Genomic DNA, 26,962 nt, shown 5'->3' with positions numbered 1-26,962 from the left:
ACACGGAAAATAAATAATAGAATTATGAATCACAATAAGATGTAATGAAGTACAGAAAATGAAAATGTAAAAAAATGTGATCTTTAATACATACAAATAAAGAAAATAGGTTTACTATTTCCAGATTCCTTTTTTGAAATACAATGACATGCATAACAAACAAGTATTTACATTATATTTACAGCCGGTGCTCGTGTGTCACTGTGTCCCTCAGGCTGTGGTAGGCGCTGACATATTGGGCAGCCAGGGTGGCTGTGTGTCCCTCCCCCAGGAGGACTGGCGTTTTTCTTTTTTCTCAGTTTTGTCACAGGTTGGGTGGGCATCCATTATGTTGTTACAGAATTTGTCCCTTATTTTGGGCTAAAGCTTTCCGTGGAGGGGAACGTGGATCAGTTTGTACCATTTTTGGGAGAATCTGCCTTGTTGGGGCGGAGCTGTGACCAGGTGAACAGCAGATCGGGCATAGGTGGGCATGTGGGCAGAGGAGTTGGAAGGCCGGTCAAGCAAATAAGCTTGCTAAGGTACACAGCAGCAGCAAGCATCCCCCACATCCAGCCAGCCAGCCAGTCTGGCTGGCAGTGACTGAGTGGTTGTCAGACGGCAAGCAACGGAATGTACGTGCTCTGTGATGTCATAGCAGTCAGCTGAGAGAGGCTCGTGATGTCATCGCTGAGCTGGCTGGCTGGCTGGCTCTGTGTGTGTGTGTGTATGTCTGTGTGTGTGTGTGTGTGTCTGTTTGTCTGTTTTTCAGTCTGTCTGTCTCTCTCTCTCTCTCTCTCTCTCTCTCTCTCTCTCTCCCTCTCAATTCAATTCATTTGTATTGTCAAAGCAATTGGACATACATACATGCATACATGCTAGAAAGTCATTACTATGTTATCTTAAAGGCTAACTAAGCAGAACATATATCATTATAGAACAGAGTCCATAGGTCTACACATGGTTTTAGGGAACAGGCACGTAGGTCATACCGTTTGACATTGTTTCCAAGGTTCTCATCGTAAATAACAAACAGAAATCAAACTAGCTTCTGGCCTGACCTTCTAGCTTGACTCTATCTTTCCGCCTTATATACTTGGTGAATAATTGAGGAAGTAGCACCAAGTGACCACATTAGGCTGCCTGAGGGTTTCTGGGGAGTGTAGTTGTCTAGGGTCGGTTTTCTTCCCTAGAGTGCAGACCTTGCAGCAGACCTGGCCTGACATGTCTGCCATGTATGACCCTGCCCCTTGGTTTGTCCCACATCCTCCCCCCCAGCTGCGACCCCATAGGTCGAGCGACAGCCGCAAAAAAGCATGCACCCGGGACAGCCCATCAACATTCCCCATGGCCTTCCCTGGCCTGTGCTGCAGGGTGAAATGAAAATGTTGGAGACTCAAAAACCACCTCATCACACGGGCATTCCTGTCTTTCGAACGATGCATCCAAGTGAGGGGGGCATGGTCAGTGATCAGGGTGAAGTGCCTGCCCAACAAATAGTATCGAAGACTGTCCAAAGCCCACTTCACTGCCAAACATTCTTCTTCAACTACCAAATAATTTATTTCATTGGATTCCAACTTTCTGCTAAGGAACAACACCGGGTGTTCGTGATCACCCATTCTTTGGGACAAAACCACTCCGATCCCCACCTCAGAGGCGTCCGTCTGGACTATAAATTCTTTCTGAAAGTCAGGTACCATTAAAACGGGGTTGCGGCAGAGCGCCTCCTGTAGGCTCCGGAAAGCCCGGTTTGCTGTATCACCCCATCTAACCATATTGGGTTCTGTAGCCTTAGTCATATCAGTCAGAGGGGCCGCTAAGGTAGCATAGTTGGGAATAAACCTCCGGTAATACCCAGTTAACCCTAAAAATGCCCTAACCTGCTTTTTATTGACAGGCCTAGGCCAAGAGTTTATGGCTTCAACCTTGGATATTTGGGGTTTCACCATACCCCTCCCTACTGTATAGCCCAAGTATTTGGCCTCTTCCAACCCCAAATTGCATTTGGTTGGATTAGCCATCAGGCCTGCTGCATGTATTGAATCCAATACCGCTTGGAGCTGAGACAAATGTGATTCCCAATCTGGACTGTGAATGACCACATCATCTAAATATGCTGCCGCATACGTCCTGTGTGGTCTAAGTATGTGGTCCATCAACCTTTGAAAGGTGGCAGGAGCACCATGCAGGCCAAAGGGCATCACTGTGTAGTGAAACAGACCATCTGGGGTTGCAAAGGCTGTTTTTTCTTTGGCACCCGGGGTCAAGGGAATCTGCCAGTAGCCCTTGGCTAAGTCAATAGTTGAAATATAGCGAGCATTCCCAATATTCTCTAACAATTCATCTACTCGGGGCATTGGGTATGCATCAAACTTTGAAATTTCATTAACCTTTCTAAAATCATTACAGAATCTCCAGGAGCCATCAGGTTTGGAAACCATGACTATAGGGCTGGACCACTCACTGTGGGATTCTTCAATAACCCCTGCCTCCAGCATTTCCTTAACCTCATTTCTAATAGTGTTCCTGCGAGCTTCTGGTACCCTGTAAGGCCTCATATTTACCTTCTTTCCTGGGAGAGACACAATGTTGTGAGAGACTAAATGGGTACGCCCCGGTATGCCTGAGAAAACTTCCCTATTACGTATTATCAAGTCGTTCACCTCCTTCAACTGGTCAGGTGACAAGGCAGCTGCAATATTCACCTTCGGTGTCCCTAGTGGCTGAGGGGGGTAAGTCAACATCAACACTTCCCTGTCCTTCCAGGCTTTTATTAAGTTGACATGATATATTTGTTCTGGGGGTCGGCGGCCGGGTTGCTGAACCTTATAGTTCACTTCCCGTATTCGCTCTATAATCTCATAAGGTCCCATCCACGTAGCCAGAAATTTACATTCTACAGTGGGAACCAACACCAACACCCTATCACCAGGCTGGAACACCCTCAGTGTAGCCTGACGATTATAGGCGAATTGTTGGTGTTCCTGTGCCTGCCTTAGGTGCTCTCTCACAATGGGAGTGACTGTGGCTATTCTCTCTTGCATAGCATTGATGTGCTCGACTACACTCCGGAAAGGAGTGGACTCGTGTTCCCACGTTTCACGGGCTATGTCTAATATCCCCCTGGGGTGCCTCCCATATAACAGTTCAAAAGGCGAAAAGCCCAGGGAAGCCTGTGGGACTTCCCTAATGGCAGACATCAAGTAGGGCAGCATGAATTCCCAATTTTTCCCATCCTTATCGATTACCTTTCTTAGCATGGACTTCAGGGTCCTATTAAATCTCTCAACCAACCCATCTGTTTGTGGGTGGTAGACTGATGTTCTCAACTGCTTAACCTGCAACAATTTACACAGATCGGTCATAACCTTAGACATAAAGGGTGTGCCCTGATCTGTTAATATCTCCCTCGGTATCCCCACCCTACTACACATCAACATTAGCTCTTTTGCAATACCTTTTGAAGCCATGGTCCGCAGTGGAATGGCTTCTGGGTACCTGGTGGCATAATCCAAAATAACCAGTATATACTGATGCCCTCTGGCTGATTTCGGGAGAGGTCCCACCACATCCATAGCTATCCTAGCAAAGGGGGTCTCTATGATGGGCAAAGGGACCAGTGGGCTTCTGAAGGCTGGTTTAGGAGCATGTAGTTGACATTCAGGACATGAGCTACAATGTTCTGTCACGTCTGCATGTACGCCTGGCCAGTAAAACCTCCTCAGGAGTCTATCCTTGGTTTTGTCCATCCCCAGATGTCCCCCCAGGATATGCCCATGTGCCAGATTGAGAACTGTTCGTCTGAATGGGGTGGGAACTAGCAATTGCTCCACAATGTCCACCCCTATCTTATTTACACGGTACAATAGGTCATTTTTTACCATAAAATAAGGATAAGCTGTTGGCGGGTCTGCAGTAGTCATAGGGGTCCCATTTACTACCTTCACATTTTCTTTAGCATAGTGTAGAGTGAGATCTCGCACCTGTGCGCTGCCAAAATCAGTGGGGAGTCCCTCTAACACTGACACTTCTACATTGTCAGCTTCAGGGGTCTCTATGAATGGATTCTCACCCACCCTGCTAGTGCTGGGTTCCTCACCCTCCATAGGGTCATCTACGTCACTACATTCCACCCCTATGTTTTCAGTTTAATTTTCCCCAACCAAAACCTTCACTGTCGACTCAACTGGAACCAGGTCTACTTTTAGCTCTAGTTGTGGGATCGAGGCAACTTCTGGCTTACAGTTTTCAGTGTGCATTTCCAATTTACTATGTTTTCTATCTAGTTTTCCAAAATTAGGAAAATATCGTCCCAGTATCACATCATATGGCATGTTGGGTACCACACCGACTTCGTAATCTAGTTTCCCGGCCTCTGTCTGTATGTTTACAAGGGCTGTGGGATAGGGGCGTGTGTCACCATGTGTGCATGTGATACTGAGCTCCTGATGTCTATCCAGCTTGTTGGTCGCTACTAATTTTTCTGTGACCAGTGTAACCATACTGCCAGAGTCGAGTAGAGCAGCCACTTCTTTCTCATCGACTATCACTGTACACATGTGTTTTGGATTAGGTACTCCGCCTATGAAAACATCCGTCCCAACAGGGCAGGCATAAAATACCGGTTTCTCTTTCCCCATATCACACACATTACATTGCATTGGTTCCTCTCTACCTGGGCAGTGGGCCGCAATATGTCCTACTTTGTCACAATTGTAGCAGACAATTGGTTGTGATGGTGACCCCCTATAACCCTTAGTCTCGGCTTTAGGCCCCACCTTTGCCCCCCCCAGTCTTGCTCTTTTCTTCCAATCCAGCGCGTCATGTTTCCCAGAGTACTTTGGAACCATCTTACCCGGTCCGCTGGTTCGTCATGGCCTGGGGAACGAGTTTTTAACCTCCGGTACATGCTCTGCTGCTCCGGCTGTATAGAACCGCTCTACAATGGCCACCAAGGTGTCAGCGGACAGCACCTCATTCTGGCCAACCCAGCGTCGAACGTCCTTGGGCAAACAGCGTTGGTAGTTGTCAAGGACTATGGCCTCCACCACCTCGGCTGATGAATGGACCTCTGGCTGTAGCCATTTCCTGGCCAGATGGATCAGATCAAACATCTGCGTTCGGATTGGTTGTCCTGGTTGGTAGGCCCACTGCTGAAACCGATGTGCCCTCACTGCGGTGGTCACGCCAAATCGGGTCATTATCTCCGCTTTCAATTTATCATAGTCCTGGGCGTCCTTCAGCTCCAGATCAAAGTACGCTTTCTGTGCATCCCCTGCCAGATAAGGTGCCACAAGCCCTGCCCAGGAATCTTTTGGCCATCCCTCTCTCTGCTGTCCTCTCAAAGGTCATAAGGAAGGCCTCAACATCGTCCTGTTTTGTCATTTTCTGCAGAAAGTGATTGGTGCGGGGAGTGGAATGGGTTGCAGCCCCCTGTGGCCCAATCCTGGTTGCAAGTGCTTCAACACTCTCTTTCAGCTCTTTAGTCACCTTTTCCTGCTCTTCTCTAAACATTTTATTTTTATCATGCTGGACCTGCAGTGCTTCCTGATGCATCCGCATAGCATCCTGGTGAGCCACCTGCTGCACCCTGGTCGCTTCCTGTTGGGCTATTACAGCCTGTAGTTTTTTTTTTTTTGGATAAAAAAATTCACTCAGCCAGTCTGGGTTTCATGAGGTGCTGCCCGCATTCTACACCAAATGTGACAAAACGCCTTGGCTGTACACATGTGCGGGTCTTCTCTGTGATCTTCTTAGGAGTAAAAACCAGTCATGACCCAGGGAGGAGGTTGCAAATACAGGGCTGTGCCTGTATGTTTACTTCAAACAAAACAAATCTGAAAACAAAACCTAACTCACACTGGAGTTGTAACTAATCTTACATAATCATTCTATTTTAAACAAAGTCTGGAATAAATAAGTCTTGGCTTTCTCCTTATGAGCTACCTCTCTTTTCCAGATAACTCACCCTATTGTCTCTCACTTCTCTCTCTCTCAGGCCCGCCTTATATACCTGGTGAATAATTGAGGAAGTAACACCAAGTGACCACATTAGGTGCTAGAATGGCTGCCTGAGGGTTTCTGGGGAGTGTAGTTGCCTAGGGTCGGTATTCTACCCTAGAGTACACACCTTGCAGCAGACCTGGCCTGACATATCTGCCATGTATGACCCTGCCCCTTGGTTTGTCACAATACATACATACATACATATACACGGAAAATAAATAATAGAATTATGAATCACAATAAGATGTAATGAAGTACAGAAAAAGAAAATGTAATAAAATGTGATCTTTAATACATACAAATAAAGAAAATAGGTATACCATTTCCAGATTCCTTTTTTGAAATACAATGACATGCATTACAAACGAGTATTTACATTATATTTACAGCCGGTGCTCGTGTGTCACTGTGTCCCTCAGGCTGTGGTTGGCGCTGACATATTGGGCAGAATGTGTCCCTTATTTTGGGCTAAAGCTTTCTGTGGAGGGAAACGTGGGTGAGTTTGTATCATTCTTGGGGGGCTCTGCCTTGTTGGGGCGGAGCTGTGATCCAGGTGAACAGCAGATCGGGCATAGGTGGGCATGTGGGCAGAGGAGTAGGAAGGCCGGTCAAGCAAATAAGCTTGCTAAGGTACGCAGCAGCAGCAAGCAGCCCCCCCATCCAGCCAGCCAGCCAGTCTGGCTGGCAGTGACTGAGTGGTTGACAGACGGCAAGCAACGGAATGTACGTGCTCTGTGATGTCATAGCAGTCAGCTGAGAGAGGCTCGTGATGTCATGGCTGAGCTGGCTGGCTGTCTGGCTGGCTGGCTCTGTGTGTGTGTGTGTGTGTGTGTGTGTGTGTGTGTGCGTGTGTCTGTCTGTCTGTCAATTCATTTCAATTCAATTCAAAGGTGCTTTATTGGCATGATCTATCACAATATTGCCAAAGCAGATACAAATGTTCTATCAATCAAGACAAAACATTGCAATACAAGATTCAGTGGAACAAATATAGTACACATTGAAATAAAATTAAGTAGGATATAAACCATTTTTGTTGTTTGTATCAAAATTTGTGTCATGACATCAGAAAAATCACTGTTTTTATTTTGTTTTGCAAATGGAGTGCCACAGGCTGGTGTCTACACACTGTCTCGCAGGCTGTGGCAGGTGGATACATATTGCGCTGCTAAGAAGGCAGTGCGCTCCTCCTCTCCCAGCAGGACGGGGAGTTTGCAGCAATCGGGGATCATGCTGAACTCAGGGATATGCATTTTTAATATTTTAAAGTATGTCTCCCTGATTTTTGTGTATTTAGGGCAGGACAGCAGGAAATGCGCCTGTGTTTCGACCTCCCCTAGGTCACACTGGCTGCACAGCCGCTCTTCTCTGGCAACCCAGAATTTTCTGTAGCGGCCTTTTTCAATGGCGAGGCTGTGGTCACTGAGCCTGTATTTAGTTAGATTTTGTCTCTCTTTTATATTTTGGATTTTTAAGTATTCAGCCAATGTAATGTTTCTATTCAGGGCCCGGTAGCATTCCAATTTGTTTTGTAATTCTAATTCGTGTCTCTAATCTTTTGTGTATTTGCTTTTCAGGTACATGTCAATTTTCCCAATTGTTGTTGTTTTGGTCATTGTGTGTTCGGGCTCTGTGAGCCTCAGAGCCGTGGGGGCGTTTCTGTGTACGTGTAAGATGTTTTTATTAAATTCTAGGTGGAATATTTCCATGGGGCTTTTGTCCCAATTGTTGTTATTGAGGTTCATGAGGGGACCCCACACTTCGCTCCCATATAGCAGGATTGGTTGGATGATGGAGTTTAATATTTTAATCCAAATAGTTATTGGTATTGTTGTTTTCCCAAATTGTGTCTTTATGGCATAAAATGCCCGGCGTGCCTTGTCTTTTAATGCGTTTATAGCCAGGCTGAAGCTCCCTGACGCACTGATGGTCAGGCCAAGGTAGTTGTATCTGGTGCAGTGCTCTAATCCAGTGCTGCCCAGAGTGAAGCGGTACCTGTTTCCCTGAGATGGGGCTTTTTTCTGGAAAACCATAACTCTGGTCTTGTCCAGATTGACTGCCAGGGCCCATTTCTGACAGTACTGCTCTAGCAGCGCCAGGTTCTGCTGAAGCCCCTGCTCTGTGGGCGACAGCAGCACCAGGTCATCTGCGTAGAGCAGGAACTTGATCTCTGTGTCATGGAGAGTTAGGCTGCGGGCGTCAGACTGCTCCAACACTGTGGCCAACTCGATGATGTAGATGTTGAACAGTGTTGGACTCAGACTGCAGCCCTGTCTCACTCCCCGCCCCTGAGTGAAGAACTCTGTTCTTGAGTTGCCAATTTGAACTCCGCATTTGTTTTCAGAATACATTGATTTAATGATGTCATAAACTTTACCCCCTACACCACTCTGTAGAAGTTTATAAAATAATCCCTTGTGCCAGATTGAGTCAAATGCCTTTCTAAAGTCTACAAAACAGGCAAATATTTTTCCTTTATTGTTTTGGGTATATTTATTTATGAGGGTGTGTAGAGTGTAAATATGATCGGTTGTGCTGTGTTTTGGTAGGAAGCCAATCTGACTCTTATTCAGGACACTGTGCTTGGTAAGGAAGGCCAGTATCTGGGCGTTGATGATACTGCAGAACACCTTCCCCAGGTTACTGCTCACACAGCTGCCCCAGTAGTTATTGGGGTCTAATTTGTCTCCACTTTTAAAAATCGGGATGATCAATCCTTGATTCCCGACCTCAGGGAAACACCCGGCTCTCAGCACCAGGTTAAAGAGTTTGAGCAGAGCCTCCTGCAGCTGCGGGCTGCTGTGCTTCAGCATCTCAGGGCTGATGCTGTCGGGGCCGCTGGCTTTCCTGGGTTTGAGGATTTTGAGTTGATGTTTTAGTTCCTGTATTGTAAATGGGTTATCTAAGGGATTTTGGTTATTCTTAATGATTTCTTCCAATTTATTTAGGTTTTTTAATATTTTAACCTGTTCTGGCTTTGGATTGTTTTCAACATTTTGGTAAAGTTTTTCAAAGTGTGTTTTCCAGATTTCTCCATTTTGAATTGGTATTTCATTTTTTGTTTTTGGGGTATTTATTCTGCCCATATAGTGGTCTTTTTTCTTACTGAGGAGTTGCTTGTAGTGCCGCAGGGCCTGGCAGTAGCTGAGGCGAGCCTCCTGGTTGTCGGGCTCTCTGTGTTTAGTGTTGGAGAGATGTCTCAGGTGTTTCCTAGAAGTTTCACACTCCTGGTCACACCACTGTTCTTTTTTTCTTTTAGACGATTTCATATTTTGGTTTTTAATTGTTTTAATGTTTGATTTTAAAGCCAGTCTCTCAAATATTTCATTCAGTGTTTTGGTGGCTGAGTTTATTCCGTTTTGGTTTATTTGATAGTGTGAGGATTGATATCTGTCTAACATGTTTTCAATCTCATCACTATTCAGGGCTCTTGTGTAGTTCTCTGTGCTGGGCTCTGACCATCTCTAACTGGGTGGCAGGGAGACCAGTTTTGTGGGAAGTTTGGCTCTGACTTGTGGCTGCGCTGATCTTTTTAGGTAAAGTGTTATTTGGCTGTGGTCTGATAGTGGAGATTGTTGTCTGACTATAAACGCATTGTTGGCTTGTGGGTCCAGGTCAGTTATGGCGTAGTCCACCACACTGCTGCCCAGAGCCGAGCAGTATGTGAATCTCCCCAGAGAGTACCCCCTGGTCCTGCCATTGATGATATATAGACCCAGGCTTTTACATAGGCGCACTACCTGCTTCCTGCTCTTGTTTACCACGCTGTCGTGGCTGTGTCAGTGTGGAGGTGTGTGTGTGGCACAGCGGGGAGTCTCCGAACAGGTGTGTGTTCCCCTCTGTATTGATGTAGTCCATCTCTCTGCCAGTCCTGGCATTGAGATCGCCACACAGCAGTACAGAGCCCAGGGTCTGGAAGTGGCAGATTTCGTTTTGAAGCTCATGAAAGCCTTCCTCATTATAGTAGGGGGAGTCTGCGGGTGGCATATAAATTGCACATAGGTATATATCTGTGTTATTTTGTAGGGTGTCTTTTATGATTTTCATCCACAGGTGTGTGTCTCCTCTCTGTACTGGGCATAGGGCTGCTCGGAGCTCCTCCCTGTACCACACGATAATCCCCCACGAGGCCCTGCCACACCTGACTTTGGGTTTTTTATAGGAGGGCACAATCAGCTCCCTGTATCCATTGTATCCATCCAGTGTATAGACATATCTGCACAGCACCAAGTCTCTACAAGAATGAAAACATCTGAACTATTTACAGTGTTGATCAGTTCAGGGCCTGTGCTCTTCATTCCAAAAGTTGAGGAGCGTAAACCCTGCATATTCCAACTGCTTATTTTAAAGGACATGTTCATATATTTTATTATACTTGTCTCTTCTACATAAGAAAGTTTAATTTGTGGTCTACAACTGATATTATATTACTATTAATAATTATATATGGATATACATAATAATCACTCAAAGATTTTATCTTTGCATCAAAATATCAGAATAATTAAATCACATTTTTTCTTACTCTCCATCTCCACAACCATATATATGTGTGTTGAGGCTCAGTTAACTCAGAAGTGTGGTACAGATGACACTGAGGAGTTGCCTTATCTGGGCCAGCTGGGCAGCATCGGGCCTCCAGGCTCTGGAAGCCGCTGCTGCGTGGCTGTGTGGCTGTGCTGGTCCCCGGCTGTCCGCTCTGCTGTGCTGGACGGGCCCTCTGGGGATGGGGGGGTGGGGAATGGGGCCGCGGGGTCTCAGGGGCTGGGGCTGGGGTGGAGCCGGTGGCTGGGGATGTGGCCGGGGGCTGGGGGGTTTGCTCCTGGTCTCGAGGTGGGGGTGTGTGGGGTTTCGGCCCAGGGTTGTGTCCTTGAGGACCTTTGAGATGATCCTCACACCCGTCTTGTTGAGGTGGACGTGGTCATACAGGTGATGTGGCTGGATGTCTCAGTGGTGTGCCAGGTGGACGTTGGGGAGGAGGGCACATCTTCGGGACACTTCTGCGTTGATGGCCTGGATGATGTGCAGGGGCACGTCTGTGCGGGGCAGCAGTGTGGAGATGGAAATTTTGGCAGTTGGGAATTCCTCTGTGGCTTTCGTTGCTACCTGTCTCAGGGCTGAGGCCACATCGCCCCTGCGGGCACTCAGGTCGTTAGTGCCGGTGTGGATGAGGATGTGTTTGACTTGGCAAAGCCTCCTCTTGGAGAGCAGCTCCAGGGCTCTCTGTGCTGTGGAGCACCAAAGCTTTTTCACTTTTCGCCCAGGGAAGAGGCGCCTCTCAACCAGGAACTTCCCATTGGATTCGCTCAGAATGACCACCTCTGCGTTGACCTGCCACTCCGGGTTTGCGTCGGGAGTGGTGGGGGCAGCGGGTGTGTTTTGGGGGAGTGGCGTTTCAGGGGGTTGTGTATTAGTGGCAGGTCTGGTGATAGTGGGTGTGTCAGGAGTGGTGGGGAGTGTGGGTGGATCAGTGGGTGCGTCAGGGGTTGGAGGTGTTGTGGGGTCAGTGCAGTGCAGTCTCTGTGCTCCAGTGATGTGTAGCTCCTCTCTTAGCTCCTCCAGCTGGCTCTGCAGGCTCCTTAGCTGGCTGTGCTGGGGTGTCCTGGTCAGCTCCTCCCTCGCTCTGCGCAGCTCCGTCCTCAGGGTTTGGCTCTGCTCCTCCAGGTCTCTCACTGCTGCTCTCAGCTCATGGATCTCAGCCTTGTGCTGCATCTTTAGTCTGTGCATCTCATCCCGGAGCTGATCACACAAGGAGGTCTGGGCCAGGGTGCTCAAGGTCTGCTCCCTGAACTCCGCAAACTCCAGCTCCAGCACTGATAGGCATTCCTTTAGTGTTTTAATGTTGCTGGAGAGTTTTGGGGAGACAGGGGGGCAGTCTGTGGGAGATGGGGCACTGTCTGGCTCCGTGTGGCTGGGGGCAGACTGCAGGGTGGCCGGCTCTGGCTCTTGTTTCTCTACCTCAGTCTGCTGCTTTGAGGTGTGGAAGCCGAGAGCTAATTGGTCCAGGCTGCTCTCGCTGCCCTGCACCATGATGGTCCCGTTGTGGTATACATTAAAAGTGAGCATCACACTGTCTGTGTCTTTCTCTACCAGCACTGAGATCTGCCTGCCTCTGCTAATGCCCCTCTTGTTGTTATTGGGGTATGTCTGGCACAGGGTTTTGTGAAAGGCGCTGTAGAACAGTAGATTGTTCTTGACCCTGTTTTCTCCTTTACCGGTGTAGTCTAGGATGAGGGTCTCAGGAGATGCTCTCATCACAGCTTGTTTGTAGTCCTTCTTAGCCTGTGCAGAGCGAATGTCTTCAGGGTATCGGATTTCAAAAGGCAGCTCTGCAGTCAGACTGCTGTTCGATAGATTTCTATCAGTCTCAGTGGCAGTTGGGCTCTCTCCTACTGTCACTCTATTCAAATCGGAGCTCTGCATTTTCATTGGCTGAGTCAACTACTGAGAATGCTTATTTATTTTATTAATACATATTTTTTTGTTTAATTATTTGTCTCTTACCTCCAATTCTTGTCTTCAGCTTTTCTTTTCTGACTTTTCTTCCTGAACTGTCTCTCTGCTTTCTTCTTTTTGTGTTTCTCTTAAAATTATTATTTTTTGAATACTTTTTCTTCTGAATTTCTATTCCATGTCTTCTGTGTATGTTTATAGTGCTATATATTCATTTGTAAATCACAAATTAAATCCGCTTATGTATAAAAACAAATGTTTTTTAGGAGCTCATATTCCTCTCTCTCTCTCTCTCTCTCTCTCTCTCTCTCAATTCATTTCATTTGTATTGTCAAAGCAATTGGACATACATACACATACATACATATACACTCACCTAAAGGATTATTAGGAACACCTGTTCAATTTCTCATTAATGCAATTATCTAATCAACCAATCACATGGCAGTTGCTTCAATGCATTTAGGGGTGTGGTCCTGGTCAAGACAATCTCCTGAACTCCAAACTGAATGTCTGAATGGGAATGAAAGGTGATTTAAGCAATTTTGAGCGTGGCATGGTTGTTGGTGCCAGACGGGCCGGTCTGAGTATTTCACAATCTGCTCAGTTACTGGGATTTTCACGCACAACCATTTCTAGGGTTTACAAAGAATGGTGTGAAAAGGGAAAAACATCCAGTATGCGGCAGTCCTGTGGGCGAAAATGCCTTGTTGATGCTAGAGGTCAGAGGAGAATGGGCCGACTGATTCAAGCTGATAGAAGAGCAACTTTGACTGAAATAACCACTCGTTACAAACGAGGTATGCAGCAAAGCATTTGTGAAGCTACAACACGTACAACCTTGAGGCGGATGGGCTACAACAGCAGAAGACCCCACCGGGTACCACTCATCTCCACTACAAATAGGAAAAAGAGGTGAGACATTCAGATGGTAGAGTCAGAATTTGGCGTAAACAGAATGAGAACATGGATCCATCATGTCTTGTTACCACTGTGCAGGCTGGTGGTGGTGGTGTAATGGTGTGGGGGATGTCTTCTTGGCACACTTTAGGCCCCTTAGTGCCAATTGGGCATCGTTTAAATGCTACGGCCTACCTGAGCATTGTTTCTGACCATGTCCATCCCTTTTTGACCACCATGTACCCATCCTCTGATGGCTACTTCCAGCAGGATAATGCACCATGTCACAAAGGTCGAATCATTTCAAATTGGTTTCTTGAACATGACAATGAGTTCACTGTACTAAACTGGCCCCCACAGTCACCAGATCTCAACCCAATAGAGCATCTTTGGGATGTGGTGGAACGGGGGCTTCGTGCCCTGGATGTGCATCACACAAATCTCCATCAACTGCAAGATGCTATCCTATCAATATGGGCCAACATTTCTAAAGAATGCTTTCAGCACCTTGTTGAATCAATGCCACGTAGAATTAAGGCAGTTCTGAAGGCGAAAGGGGGTCAAACACAGTATTAGTATGGTGTTCCTAATAATCCTTTAGGTGAGTTCATCGTAGCTCTTAATACTCTCTTTCTGTCTGGAGGAGATATAATTGAAGTATTGTACACGTACCCGGCTACTTTCAACACCCATTGCTGCACTGATATTTTTCCCTCCATTTTTCTTTATCCATTTTTTTTTTGCTGGAAGTTCCGTCAATACCCGTCAGCCTTTAAGAGACATCATGCAGCCAGGCCTCTTGGCTTGCGGCCACACCGTCCTGAACGCGCCCAATCTCATCAGATCTCGGAAGCTAAACGGGGCAAGGGTTCGTCAGTACTTGGATGGGTGACCTCCTGGAGATATCAGGTGCTGCAAGTTATTTCGTCTCCTGGGTAACTTTATCGTAGCTCTAAATACTCTCTTTCTGTCTGGAGGAGATATAATTGAAGAATTGTACACATACCCGGCTACTTTCAACACCCATTGCTGCACTGATATTTTTCCCTCCATTTTTCTTTATCCATTTTTTTTTTGCTGGAAGTTCCGTCAATACCCACCAGCCTTTAAGAGACATCATGCAGCCAGGCTTTTTGGCTTGCAGCCACACCGTCCTGAACGCGCCCGATCTCGTCAGATCTCGGAAGCTAAACGGGGCAGGGCCTGGTCAGTACTTGGATGGGTGACCTCCTGGAAATACCAGGTGCAGCAAGCTTTTTCGTCTCCTGGGTAACTTCATCGTAGCTCTTAGTACTCTCTTTCAGTCTGGAGGAGATATTATTGAAGAATTCTACACGTACCCGGCTACTTTCAACACCCTTTGCTGCACTGATATTTTTCCCTCCATTTTTCTTTTTTCTTTTTTATTTTGCTGGAAGTTCCGTCAATACCCTCCAGCCTTTAAGAGACATCATGCAGCCGGGCCTCTTGGCTTGAGGCCACACCGGCCTGAACGCGCCCGATCTCGTCAGATCTCGAAAGCAAAACGGGGCAGGTCCTGGTCAGTACTTGGATGGGTGACCTCCTGGAAATACCAGGTGCTGCCAGCTTTTTACGTCTCCTGGGGAACTTCATCGTAGCTCTTAATACTCTCTTTCTGTCTGGAGAAGATATTATTGAAGAATTGTACACGTACCCGGCTACTTTCAACACCCTTTCCTGCACTGATATTTTTCCCTCCATTTTTCTATTTTTTTTTTTTTTTTTTTTTGCTGGAAATTCCGTCAATACCCGCCAGCCTTTAAGAGACATCATGCAGACAGACATCTCGGCTTGCGGCCACACCATCCTGAACGCGCCCGATCTCGTCAGATCTCGGAAGCTAAACGGGGCAGGGCCTGGTCAGTACTTGAATGTGAGACCTCCTGGAAATACCAGGTGCTGCAAGCTTTTTACGTCTCCTGGGTAACTTCATCGTAGCTCTTAATACTCTCTTTCTGTCTCCAGGAGATATAATTGAAGAATTGTACACGTACCCGGCTACTTTCAACACCCTTTGCTGCACTGGTATATTTCCCTCTATTTTTCTATTTTTTTTTGCTGGCAGTTCCGTCAATACCCGCCAGCCTTTAAGAGACATCATGCAGCCAGGCATCTTGGCTTGCGGCCACACCATCCTGAACGCGCCGGATCTCGTCAGATCTCGGAAGCTAAACGGGGCAGGGCCTGGTCAGTACTTGGATGGGAGACCTCCTAGAAATACCAGGTGCTGCAAGCTTTTTACGTCTCCTGGGTAACTTCATCGTAGCTCTTAATACTCTCTTTCTGTCTCCAGGAGATATAATTGAAGAATTGTACACGTACCCGTCTACTTTCAACACCCTTTGCTTCACTGGTATATTTCCCTCTATTTTTCTTTTTTTTTTTTTGCTGGAAGTTCCGTCAATACCCGCCAGCCTTTAAGAGACATCATGCAGCCAGGCATTTCGGCTTGCGGCCACACCATCCTGAACGCGCCTGATCTCGTCAGATCTCGGAAGCTAAACGGGGCAGGGCCTGGTCAGTACTTGAATGTGAGACCTCCTGGAAATACCAGGTGCTGCAAGCTTTTTACGTCTCCTGGGTAACTTCATCGTAGCTCTTAATACTCTCTTTCTGTCTCCAGGAGATATAATTGAAGAATTGTACACGTACCCGGCTACTTTCAACACCCTTTGCTGCACTGGTATATTTCCCTCTATTTTTCTTTTTTTTTTTGCTGGCAGTTCCGTCAATACCCGCCAGCCTTTAAGAGACATCATGCAGCCAGGCCTTTCGGCTTGTGGCCACAGCGTCCTGAACGCGCCCGATCTCGTCAGATCTCGGAAGCTAAACGGGGCAGGGCCTGGTCAGTACTTGGATGGGTGACCTCCTGGAAATACCAGGTGCTGCAAGCCTTTTACGTCTCCTGGGTAACTTCATCATAGCTCTTAATACTCTCTTTCAGTCTGTAGGAGATATTATTGAAGAATTGTACACGTACCCGGCTACTTTCAACACCCTTTCCTGCACTGATATTTTTCCCTCCATTTTTCTTTTTTCTTTTATTTTTTGCTGGAAGTTCCGTCAATACCCGCCAACCTTTAAGAGACATTATGCAGCCAGGCCTTTCGGCTTGTGGCCATACCGTCCTGAATGCGCCCGATCTCGTCAGATCTCGGAAGCTAAACGGGGCAGGGCCTGGTCAGTACTTGGATGGGAGACCTCCTAGAAATACCAGGTGCTGCAAGCTTTTTACGTCTCATGGGTAACTTCATCGTAGCTCTTAATACTCTCTTTCTGTCTCCAGGAGATATAATTGAAGAATCGTACACGTACCCGGCTACTTTCAACACCCTTTGCTGCACTGGTATATTTCCCTCTATTTTTCTTTTTTTTTTTTGCTGGCAGTTCCGTCAATACCCGCCAGCCTTAAAGAGACATCATGCAGCCAGGCATCTCGGCTTGCGGCCACACCATCCTGAACGCGCCCGATCTCGTCAGATCTCGGAAGCTAAACGGGGCAGGACCTGGTCAGTACATGAATGTGAGACCTCCTGGAAGTACCTGGTGCTGCTAGCTTTTACGTCTCCTGGGTAACTTTATCGTAGCTCTTAATTCTCTCTTTCTGTCTGGAGGAGATTTAAATGAAGAATTGTACACGTACCCAGCTACTGTCAACACCCTTTGCTGCACTGATATTTTTCCATCCATTTTTCTTTTTTTTTTTTTTTTTTTTTTTTGCTGGAAGTTCCGTCAATACCCGCCAACCTTTAAGAGACATCATGCAGCCAGACATCTCGGCTTGCGGCCACACCGTCCTGAACGCGCCCGATCTTGTCAGATCTCGGAAGCTAAACGGGGCAGGACCTGGTCAGTACTTAAATGTGAGACCTCCTGGAAATACCAGGTGCTGCCAGCTTTTTACGTCTCCTGGGGAACTTCATCGTAGCTCTAAATACTCTCTTTCTGTCTGGAGAAGATAAAATTGAAGAATTGTACACGTACCCGGCTACTTTCAACACCCTTTGCTGCACTTGTATTTTTCCCTCTATTTTTCTTTTTTTTTTTTGCTGGAAGTTCCGTCAATACCCGCCAACCTTTAAGAGACATTATGCAGCCAGGCCTTTCGGCTTGTGGCCATACCGTCCTGAATGCGCCCGATCTCGTCAGATCTCGGAAGCTAAACGGGGCAGGGCCTGGTCAGTACTTGGATGGGAGACCTCCTAGAAATACCAGGTGCTGCAAGCTTTTTACGTCTCATGGGTAACTTCATCGTAGCTCTTAATACTCTCTTTCTGTCTCCAGGAGATATAATTGAAGAATCGTACACGTACCCGGCTACTTTCAACACCCTTTGCTGCACTGGTATATTTCCCTCTATTTTTCTTTTTTTTTTTTGCTGGCAGTTCCGTCAATACCCGCCAGCCTTAAAGAGACATCATGCAGCCAGGCATCTCGGCTTGCGGCCACACCATCCTGAACGCGCCCGATCTCGTCAGATCTCGGAAGCTAAACGGGGCAGGACCTGGTCAGTACATGAATGTGAGACCTCCTGGAAGTACCTGGTGCTGCTAGCTTTTACGTCTCCTGGGTAACTTTATCGTAGCTCTTAATTCTCTCTTTCTGTCTGGAGGAGATTTAAATGAAGAATTGTACACGTACCCAGCTACTGTCAACACCCTTTGCTGCACTGATATTTTTCCATCCATTTTTCTTTTTTTTTTTTTTTTTTTTTTTTGCTGGAAGTTCCGTCAATACCCGCCAACCTTTAAGAGACATCATGCAGCCAGACATCTCGGCTTGCGGCCACACCGTCCTGAACGCGCCCGATCTTGTCAGATCTCGGAAGCTAAACGGGGCAGGACCTGGTCAGTACTTAAATGTGAGACCTCCTGGAAATACCAGGTGCTGCCAGCTTTTTACGTCTCCTGGGGAACTTCATCGTAGCTCTAAATACTCTCTTTCTGTCTGGAGAAGATAAAATTGAAGAATTGTACACGTACCCGGCTACTTTCAACACCCTTTGCTGCACTTGTATTTTTCCCTCTATTTTTCTTTTTTTTTTTTGCTGGCAGTTCCGTCAATACCCGACAGCCTTTAAGAGACATCATGCAGCCAGGCATCTCGGCTTGCGGCCAAACCATCCTGAACGCGCCCGATCTCGTCAGATCTCGGAAGCTAAATGGGGCAGGACCTGGTCAGTACATGAATGTGAGACCTCCTGGAAATACCTGGTGCTGCAAGCTTTTACGTCTCCTGGGTAACTTTATCGTAGCTCTTAATACTCTCTATCTGTCTGGAGGAGATATAATTGAAGTATTGTACACGTACCCAGCTACTGTCAACACCCTTTGCTGCACTGATATTTTTCCATCCATTTTTTTTTTTTTTTTTTTTTTTTTGCTAGAAGTTCCGTCAATACCCGCCAACCTTTAAGAGACATCATGCAGCCAGGCCTTTCGGCTTGTGGCCACACCGTCCTGAATGCGCCCGATCTCGTCAGCTCTCGGAAGCTAAACGGGGCAGGGCCTGGTCAGTACTTGGATGGGAGTCCTGCTAGAAATACCAGGTGCTGCAAGCTGTTTACGTCTCCTGGGTAACTTCATCGTAGCTCTTAATACTCTCTTTCTGTCTGCAGGAGATATAATTGAAGAATTGTACACGTACCCGGCTACTTTCAACACCCTTTCCTGCACTGATATTTTTCCCTCCATTTTTCTATTTTTTTTTTTTGCTGGAAATTCCGTCAATACCCGCCAACCTTTAAGAGACATCATGCAGCCAGGCCTCTCGGCTTGCGGCCACACCGTCCTGAATGCGCCCGATCTCGTCAGATCTCGGAAGCTAAACGGGGCAGGGACTGGTCAGTACTTGGATGGGAGACCTCCTAGAAATACCAGGTGCTGCAAGCCTTTTTCGTCTCCTGGGTAACTTCATCGTAGCTCTTAATACTCTCTTTCTGTCTCCAGGAGATATAATTGAAGAATTGTACACGTACTAGGCTACTTTCAACACCCTTTGCTGCACTGATATTTTTCCCTCCATTTTTCTTTTTATTTTATTTTTTTGCAGGAAGTTCCGTCAATATCCGCCAGCCTTTAAGAGACATCATGCAGCCAGGTCTCTTGGCTTGTAGTCACACTGTCCTGAACGCGCCCGATCATATCAGATTTCGGAAGCTAAATGGGGCAGGGCCTGGTCAGTACATGGATGTGTGACCTCCTGGAAATACCAGGTGCTGCAAGCTTTTTACGTCTCCTGGGTAACAGCATCGTAGCTCTTAATACTCTCTTTCTGTCTCCAGGAGATATAATTGAAGTATTGTACACGTACCCGGCTACTTTCAACACCCTTTGCTGCACTGGTATATTTCCCTCTATTTTTCTTTTTTTTTTTTGCTGGCAGTTCCGTCAATACCCGCCAGCCTTTAAGAGACATCATGCAGCCAGGCATCTCGGCTTGCGGCCACACCATCCTGAACGCGCCCGATCTCGTCAGATCTCGGAAGCTAAACGGGGCAGGACCTGGTTAGTACATGAATGTGAGACCGCCTGGAAATACCTAGTGCTGCAAGCTTTTACGTCTCCTGGGTAACTTTATCGTAGCTCTTAATACTCTTTATCTGTCTGGAGGAGATATAATTGAAGAATTGTACATGTACCCGGCTACTTTCAACACCCTTTGCTGCACTGATATTTTTCCCTCCCTTTTTCTATTTTTTTTTTTTTTTTTTTTGCTGGAAGTTCCGTCAATACTAGCCAGCCTTTAAGAGACATCATGCAGCCAGGTCTCTTGGCTTGCGGCCACACCGTCCTGAACACGCCTGATCTCATCATATCTCGGAAGCTAAACGGGGCAGGGTCTGGTCAGAACTTGGTTGGGTGACCTCCTGGAAATATCAGGTGCTGCAAGCTTTTTACGTCTCCTGGGTAACTTCATCGTAGCTCTTAATACTCTCTTTCAGTCTGGAGGAGATATTATTGAAGAATTGTACACGTACCCGGCTACTTTCAACAGCCTTTGCTGCACTGATATTTTTCCCTCCATTTTTCTTTTTTTTTTTTTTTTTTTGCTGGAAGTTCCGTCAATACCCACCAGCCTAAAGAGACATCATGCAGCCAGGCCTCTCGGCTTGTGGCCACACCGTCCTGAATGCGCCCGATCTCGTAAGATCTCGGAAGGTAAAAGGGGCAGGGCCTGGTCAGTACTTGGATGGGTGACCTCCTGGAAATACCTGGTGCTGCAAGCTTTTTTGTCTCCTGGGTAACTTCATCGTAGCTCTTAATACTCTCTTTCTGTCTGGAGGAGACATAATTGAAGTATTGTACACGTACCCAGCTACTGTCAACACCCTTTGCTGCACTGATATTTTTCCCTCCATTTTTCTATTTTTTTTTTTATTTTTTTTTCTTGGATGTTCCGTCATTACCCGCCAGCCTTTTAGAGACATCATGCAGCCAGGCCTCTAGGTTTGCGGCCACACCGTCCTGAACGCGCCCGATCTCATCAGATCTCGGAAGCTAAACGGGGCAAGACCTGGTCAGTACTTGAATGTGAGACCTCCTGGAAATACCTGGTGCTGCAAGCTTTTACGTCTCCTGGGTAACTTTATCGTAGCTCTTAATACTCTCTTTCTGTCTGGAGGAGATATAATTGAAGTATTGTACACGTACCCAGCTACTGTCAACACCCTTTGCTGCACTGATATTTTTCCATCAATTTTTTTATTTTTATTATTATTTATTTTTTCTGCTGGAAGTTCCGTCAATACCCGCCAACCTTTAAGAGACATCATGCAGCCAGGCGTCTTGGCTTGCGGCCACACCGTCCTGAACGCGCCCCATCTCGTCAGCTCTCGGAAGCTAAACTGGGCAGGGCCTGGTCATTACTTGAATGTGAGACCTTCTGGAAATTCCAGGCGCTGCAAGCTTTTTTCGTCACCTGGGAAACTTCGTCGTAGCTTTTAATACTCTCTTTCTGTCTGGAGGAGATTTAATTGAAGAATTGTACACGTACCTGGCTACTTTCAACACCCTTTGCGGCACTGATTTTTTTCCCTCCGTTTTTCTTTTTTTCTTTTTTTTTTTTTTTTTGCTGGAAGTTCCGTCAATACCCGCCAGCCTTTAAGAGACATCATGCAGCCAGGCCTCTCGGCTTGCGGCCACACCGTCCTGAACGCGCCCGATCTTGTCAGATCTCGGATGCTGAACGGGGCAGGGCCTGGTCAGTACTTGGACGGGTGACCTCCTGGAAATACCAGGTGCTGCAAGCTTTTATCGTCACTTGGGTAACTTCATCGTAGCTCTAAATACTCTCTTTCTGTCTGGAGGAGATATAATTGAAGTATTGTACACGTACCCGGCTACTTTCACCACTCTTTGCTGCAGTGATATTTTTCCCTCCATTTTTCTTTTTTCTTTTTTATTTTGCTGGAAGTTCCGTCAATACCCTCCAGCCTTTAAGAGACATCATGCAGCCAGGCCTCTTGCTTGCGACCACACCGTCCTGAGCGCGACCGATCTCATCAGATCCCGGAAGCTAAACGGGGCAGGGCCTGTTCAGTACTTGGATGGGTGACCTCCTGGAAATACCAGGTGCTGCAAGCTTTTTACGTCTCCTGGGTAACTTCATTGTAGCTCTTAATACTCTCTTTCAGTCTGGAGGAGATATAATTGAAGAATTGTACATGTACCCGGCTACTTTCAACACCCTTTCCTGCACTGATATTTTTCCCTCCATTTTTCTATTTTTTTTTTTGCTGGAAGTTCCGTCAATACCCGCCAGCCTTTAAGAGACATCATGCAGCCAGGCCTCTTGGCTTGCGGCCACACCGTCCTGAACGCGCCCGATCTCATCAGATCTCGGAAGCTAAATGGGGCAGGGCCTAGACAGTACTTGAATGGGTGACCTCCTGGAAATACCAGGTGCTGCAAGCTTTTTACGTCCCCTGGGTAACTTCATCGTAGCTCTTAATACTCTCTTTCAGTCTGGAGGAGATATAATTAAAGAATTGTACACGTACCCGGCTACTTTCAACACACTTTGCTGCACTGATATGTTTCCCACCATTTTTCTTTTTTCTTTTTTTTTTTTGCTGGAAGTTCCGTCAATACCCGCCAACCTTTAAGAGACATCATGCAGCCAGGCGTCTCGGCTTGTGGCCACACCGTCCTGAATGCGCCCGATCTTGTCAGATCTCGGAAGCTAAACGGGGCAGGGCCTGGTCAGTACTTGGATGGGTGACCTCCTGGAAATACCAGGTGCTGCAAGCTTTTTACTTCTCCTGGGTAACTTTATCGTAGCTCTTAATACTCTCTTTCTGTCTGGAGGAGATATAATTGAAGTATTGTACACGTACCCGGCAACTTTCAACACCATTTGCTGCACTGATATTTTTGCCTCCGTTTTTCTTTTTTTTTTTTTTTTTTTTTTTTTTGCTAGAAGTTCCGTCAATACCCGCCAGCCTTTAAGAGACATCATGCAGCCAGGCCTCTCGGCTTGCGGCTACACCGTCCTGGACGCACCCCGTCTCGTCAGATCTCGGAAGCTAAACGGGCCAGGGCCTGGTCAGTACTTGGATGGGTGACCTCCAGGAAATACCAGGTGATGCAAGCTTTTTACGTCTCCTGGGTAACTTCATCGTAGCTCTTAATATTCTTTATCTGTCTGGAGGAGATATAATTGAAGTATTGTACACTTTGTCTTAGGGACAGTCTGGCTAGCAGTGACTGAGTGGTTGACAGACGACAAGCAACGGAATGTACGTGCTCTGTGATGTCATAGCAGTCAGCTGAGAGAGGCTCGTGATGTCATCGCTGAGCTGTCTGTCTGTCTGTCTGTCTCTCTCTCTCTCTCTCTCTCTCTCTCTCTCTCTCTCTCTCTCTCTCTCTCTCTCTTCCTCTCAATTCAATTCATTTGTATTGTCAAAGCAATTGGACATACATACATACATATATATATATATATATATATATATATATATACATACATACATACATCCATACATGCTAGAAAGTCATTACAATGTTATCTTAAAGGCTAACTAAGCAGAACATATATCATTATAGAACAGAGTTCATAGGTCAACACATGGTTTTAGGGAACAGGCACGTAGGTCATACCGTTTGACAATGTCTCCAAGGTTCTCATCGTAAATAACAAACAGAAATCAAACTATCTTCTGGGCTGACCTTCTAGCTTGACCGTATCTTTCTTAAGTATACAAGAGTGAAAAACAGGTGTAAGAAAATAATTTCTAATTTTCCTTCTACACATATATACATACATACATACATATGTAGCGTTATTTTGGGTGTATTTTGATAAGAGCATTTGGGCTCTGAGCTGAAGCACTGATCTAAAGAAGACCTCTCCCCCCCCAAAGTTATCAGATTTCCTTAGCTCATCAGCTTGGAACTGGTTTGCATCAAAGTGACAGTTTTGGGGAGGATGGCACCGAGAAGAGGCCAAATAGTTTGGAATTCTGCTATGAGATGTCTGGAGAAAGGGGCCTGTAGGTGATAAAAACTCTTTGAAGTGGATGAGAGCCGAAATCCCGACATAGAGCTACGAACCCAGGCCAACCGGCATTTCCAAAAGATGGCATGGATTGACATCAGTCATAAATAAAGCCTCCCTCCAATAGGACACTGGGGGCTGAAACCGAAATCCAATCTCAAGAACTCAGGGACCAATCACCTACTGATCTGACAGACTATAAGGAACAGCGGACAGTCTTTCTCTCTCTCTCTCTCTCACCTGAACCAGAATCTCGCTGCCACAGCTCAACCTGTAGCTCTGTTGCCAGAACCGGAATCAGAAACCAACCAAGTCTTTGCCGGCAACAGAAGAGTTAAACTGGGAGAAGGAGATTGAGCGAAGAATTATTTTAAAGGACTTTATTAAATAAATAACTTCACAGACCCACCTGATCAGTGGAGTTTTACAGCTGGACAATTGACTAAGTCGACTGAATACGAAAGTGTCAGTCACTTAAATAGCTATTTGAGTCTTAAGAAACTTGACCCTTGGAACGAACAGGGCCCTGCTTTCCTCAAAGACTTTGTCTTCAAGTAACTACGGTGGAACCCTGCTTACAAAGAAGATTTTGTGCACAACCTTGGAGCCTTCAAACCAGTGGAAAATCTGTTTGGAAAAGACTCTACATTCGCGAAACCCCAACTTCCAGGTGCATCGACTGAGTGGAAGTTCTTGGACAAAGCCGAACCGGACTGCCTTTGTTCCAAACCACACGGACCTCGTGCCGTGTGCTGTTATCTGAGCCCGAAGCCAGAGAGGCCTCTCTGCGACGAAGTTCACATAAGTTTAACAGTTTGGAGTTCATTATTCATGACATTTGAGAAATCAATTAGAAATGTTAATCTGTGATTCATAACTCTAGAATGTGTAATATCATTTAGTTTTCTTAAATATAAATGTGTGTTGCATTCAACTGTTTTGTTGATAATTTTAGAAATAAAATCTGTCAACGCCGAGAAATATCTTCTCATTCCTGTTTAACTGTTTAGTCTGAAATTGACACAAGTTAATAGACACCAGATTATAGGTGGCCCTGCCTATCCTTAATCATTGAATAATAATCAGTTAAGGGAAATTGTGGTAACAAGTAATGATAGGATCTTTCTCTCCACCTAAACGTTAATGAGACTGATATATATATAACGAGAAGTTACCTGACATAAATACTAACCTGCGTAGTTATTGAATGTCTGACTAACAATACTAATGAGAGACTCACCTTCGTCTTACTAACCGGTATTGTAGTCAATGTGTTTATAACCTTTTTTGTTTAATGATTTGTGTGTTATCATATGCGATCCCATGGTCTTTGATTTGGTCACGGAAGTGATTTGTCTTTGATTTGTTGATCTAGAGTTGAATTTTAATTAGTTTTTCCCTTTTGTATAATTAGTGTAGTGCTACATTTAGTCTTTGTTTTTGAATAAATTTGACAATTTATATCTTTGGAATTGGTGTCTGCATCCAATTATTACAGAAAATGAGTTCTACAAGATTCCAGGATTCGTGATAAGGTGATACTATAAATTCACTTCTTTAATTGAATTTTATAAGTGTACCTTACGCTACACCTTTGACCACCACGTCTTCCTCCTCCCACTGCTTGACCTCTATTGTGACCTGGATCACCTGCCGGCTCCATGTTATCGCTGTGTTGTTGAGGTGGATAGCACGCATTTCACTCGATACTCGTACCACAATGTGAAATCAATCATCAATAACCAGTTGGCAGTATTGGAAAAGCAATTACAAGGGCCTGCATACATACAGTAATGTCAAATCTGATGTGGAAGAACAATTCCTTTATCCCTCTGTTCTCCACCAGGGTTGTGCTGATCGCCTCGATTGGCAAGTTTGCAGTGTGAGGAGTGGATCCATGTCGTCGTTCCTAGGCACTTCACAGCTGTGTGGGTGGTCAGGAGCACCTGGTAGGGCCCTGTCCACCTGGGCTGTTGGGAGGACTTTCTCTTGTGTGCTTTGATATACACAGTCATCTTGCTGGAAGGGGTGGTAAACCTGCTGGGATGGTTCAGTCTGGGCGGCTTTCATCTGTGAATGGACAGCTTCGAAAGCACGTGTTAGTCCCATACAAAAAGACAACATAGCATCATCCATCAAGTGGATGTCCATTTCCCTTACAGACAATGGAGGAGTGATGGAGAGTCTCATAAGTCATCCCATAATAATCTCACACGGAGAAAGACCTGTTTTTCTCAATTTGCTGACGATTTCATTGTCATTAGGACTATAGGAAGGGGATCTGGACGTTTGAGTCCTGTTTGTTTGCATATATTAGACAGCTTATTCTTTAATATCCCATTTTGTTTCTCCACTGCTCCAGCTGACTGAGCCTGATGGGGCAGTGAAAATGTTGTTTACCTCGCAGGGCTTTGCATAGTTCCTGCACTATTGTCCCAGTGAAGTGAGTGTTCCTATCACTGGAAATTTCCCTGGAATGCGAAATCTACATATAACATCCCTTAACTGTATTTTTGCTACTTTTACTACTTCAGCCTTCCTACGGGATAGGCTTCAACCCATTTAGAACACCTATATATTATTACAAGTATATATTCATATCCACAACATTTAAGCTTTTGAACACAATCTATTTGCATATTGCAGGATTATGAGCTTGACAAATGTGGCAAGTTCTACAATATTGCTAAGCTGTTACTATAAAACCTGGGGCAAACCAATTTAAAAGACTGATGCACACATCCCCCCTTTGCCCGTGTGGCCAACACCATGCGCCACATGGGCAAACCAGGGAAAGAGTGCCTGTGAGGCAACCAATGCATTAGCAAATGTTTGAGCTCTCTTATGGAAGGTGCAGTGGCCAGTTGCAATTTCCTGGAGCTTTTACAGTGCATCTCAAATTAAATTTCATCCAGCCCCAGGTCATAAAAGTCAAACCCTAGTTACGACATACATAACACATACATTTTGTTGCTTCAAAGAGAATACAAAAGTCAGCAAAACATTCTTTTTTACAAATTCAGTTTGTAAACTGTATTGTACATATATTTGTTGCGTTTTGATTTATAAACATTATACATTGTACAAATCTTAAGTGAAGGGC

The 26,962-nt window shown here is 45.8% G+C and overlaps 9 non-coding genes and 18 pseudogenes across 9 annotated transcripts; all 27 read left to right on the top strand.

Moving 5' to 3' along the window:
- The first annotated feature begins 14,143 nt into the window (after positions 1–14,143).
- On the top strand, positions 14,144–14,262 carry LOC136733923 (uncharacterized; annotated as a pseudogene).
- A 215-nt stretch (positions 14,263–14,477) lies between these two features.
- Positions 14,478–14,596, top strand: LOC136734288 (5S ribosomal RNA). The gene has a single exon (XR_010810483.1). It is a non-coding gene; the product is annotated as a 5S ribosomal RNA (ribosomal RNA).
- A 215-nt stretch (positions 14,597–14,811) lies between these two features.
- LOC136734407 (uncharacterized) lies at positions 14,812–14,930 on the top strand (annotated as a pseudogene).
- A 221-nt stretch (positions 14,931–15,151) lies between these two features.
- On the top strand, positions 15,152–15,270 carry LOC136734054 (5S ribosomal RNA). The gene has a single exon (XR_010810433.1). It is a non-coding gene; the product is annotated as a 5S ribosomal RNA (ribosomal RNA).
- A 209-nt stretch (positions 15,271–15,479) lies between these two features.
- Positions 15,480–15,598, top strand: LOC136734048 (5S ribosomal RNA). Its single transcript, XR_010810427.1, has one exon. It is a non-coding gene; the product is annotated as a 5S ribosomal RNA (ribosomal RNA).
- A 211-nt stretch (positions 15,599–15,809) lies between these two features.
- On the top strand, positions 15,810–15,928 carry LOC136734150 (uncharacterized; annotated as a pseudogene).
- Positions 15,929–16,137: 209 nt separating this feature from the next.
- On the top strand, positions 16,138–16,256 carry LOC136734011 (5S ribosomal RNA). The gene has a single exon (XR_010810391.1). It is a non-coding gene; the product is annotated as a 5S ribosomal RNA (ribosomal RNA).
- Positions 16,257–16,472: 216 nt separating this feature from the next.
- On the top strand, positions 16,473–16,591 carry LOC136733999 (5S ribosomal RNA). Its single transcript, XR_010810379.1, has one exon. It is a non-coding gene; the product is annotated as a 5S ribosomal RNA (ribosomal RNA).
- A 210-nt stretch (positions 16,592–16,801) lies between these two features.
- On the top strand, positions 16,802–16,920 carry LOC136734364 (uncharacterized; annotated as a pseudogene).
- A 221-nt stretch (positions 16,921–17,141) lies between these two features.
- LOC136734372 (uncharacterized) lies at positions 17,142–17,260 on the top strand (annotated as a pseudogene).
- A 210-nt stretch (positions 17,261–17,470) lies between these two features.
- LOC136733988 (5S ribosomal RNA) lies at positions 17,471–17,589 on the top strand. The gene has a single exon (XR_010810368.1). It is a non-coding gene; the product is annotated as a 5S ribosomal RNA (ribosomal RNA).
- A 210-nt stretch (positions 17,590–17,799) lies between these two features.
- On the top strand, positions 17,800–17,918 carry LOC136734363 (uncharacterized; annotated as a pseudogene).
- A 221-nt stretch (positions 17,919–18,139) lies between these two features.
- On the top strand, positions 18,140–18,258 carry LOC136734371 (uncharacterized; annotated as a pseudogene).
- Positions 18,259–18,468: 210 nt separating this feature from the next.
- LOC136734338 (uncharacterized) lies at positions 18,469–18,587 on the top strand (annotated as a pseudogene).
- Positions 18,588–18,803: 216 nt separating this feature from the next.
- LOC136734238 (uncharacterized) lies at positions 18,804–18,922 on the top strand (annotated as a pseudogene).
- Positions 18,923–19,134: 212 nt separating this feature from the next.
- On the top strand, positions 19,135–19,253 carry LOC136734063 (5S ribosomal RNA). The gene has a single exon (XR_010810442.1). It is a non-coding gene; the product is annotated as a 5S ribosomal RNA (ribosomal RNA).
- A 216-nt stretch (positions 19,254–19,469) lies between these two features.
- Positions 19,470–19,588, top strand: LOC136733882 (uncharacterized; annotated as a pseudogene).
- A 210-nt stretch (positions 19,589–19,798) lies between these two features.
- On the top strand, positions 19,799–19,917 carry LOC136734343 (uncharacterized; annotated as a pseudogene).
- A 219-nt stretch (positions 19,918–20,136) lies between these two features.
- Positions 20,137–20,255, top strand: LOC136734473 (uncharacterized; annotated as a pseudogene).
- Positions 20,256–20,471: 216 nt separating this feature from the next.
- LOC136734123 (uncharacterized) lies at positions 20,472–20,590 on the top strand (annotated as a pseudogene).
- Positions 20,591–20,810: 220 nt separating this feature from the next.
- On the top strand, positions 20,811–20,929 carry LOC136734300 (uncharacterized; annotated as a pseudogene).
- Positions 20,930–21,152: 223 nt separating this feature from the next.
- LOC136733935 (uncharacterized) lies at positions 21,153–21,271 on the top strand (annotated as a pseudogene).
- Positions 21,272–21,494: 223 nt separating this feature from the next.
- LOC136734298 (uncharacterized) lies at positions 21,495–21,613 on the top strand (annotated as a pseudogene).
- Positions 21,614–21,828: 215 nt separating this feature from the next.
- LOC136734314 (uncharacterized) lies at positions 21,829–21,947 on the top strand (annotated as a pseudogene).
- A 211-nt stretch (positions 21,948–22,158) lies between these two features.
- LOC136734040 (5S ribosomal RNA) lies at positions 22,159–22,277 on the top strand. Its single transcript, XR_010810419.1, has one exon. It is a non-coding gene; the product is annotated as a 5S ribosomal RNA (ribosomal RNA).
- A 217-nt stretch (positions 22,278–22,494) lies between these two features.
- LOC136733990 (5S ribosomal RNA) lies at positions 22,495–22,613 on the top strand. The gene has a single exon (XR_010810370.1). It is a non-coding gene; the product is annotated as a 5S ribosomal RNA (ribosomal RNA).
- A 224-nt stretch (positions 22,614–22,837) lies between these two features.
- Positions 22,838–22,956, top strand: LOC136734361 (uncharacterized; annotated as a pseudogene).
- The last annotated feature ends 4,006 nt before the right edge of the window (positions 22,957–26,962 follow it).

The sequence above is a fragment of the Amia ocellicauda genome, unplaced genomic scaffold, assembly GCF_036373705.1.
Source record: "Amia ocellicauda isolate fAmiCal2 unplaced genomic scaffold, fAmiCal2.hap1 HAP1_SCAFFOLD_38, whole genome shotgun sequence".
NCBI classification, from domain to species: domain Eukaryota; kingdom Metazoa; phylum Chordata; class Actinopteri; order Amiiformes; family Amiidae; genus Amia; species Amia ocellicauda.
Note: the sequence above shows the minus strand (reverse complement) of the source record. Positions and strands in the feature narration are given on the sequence as shown.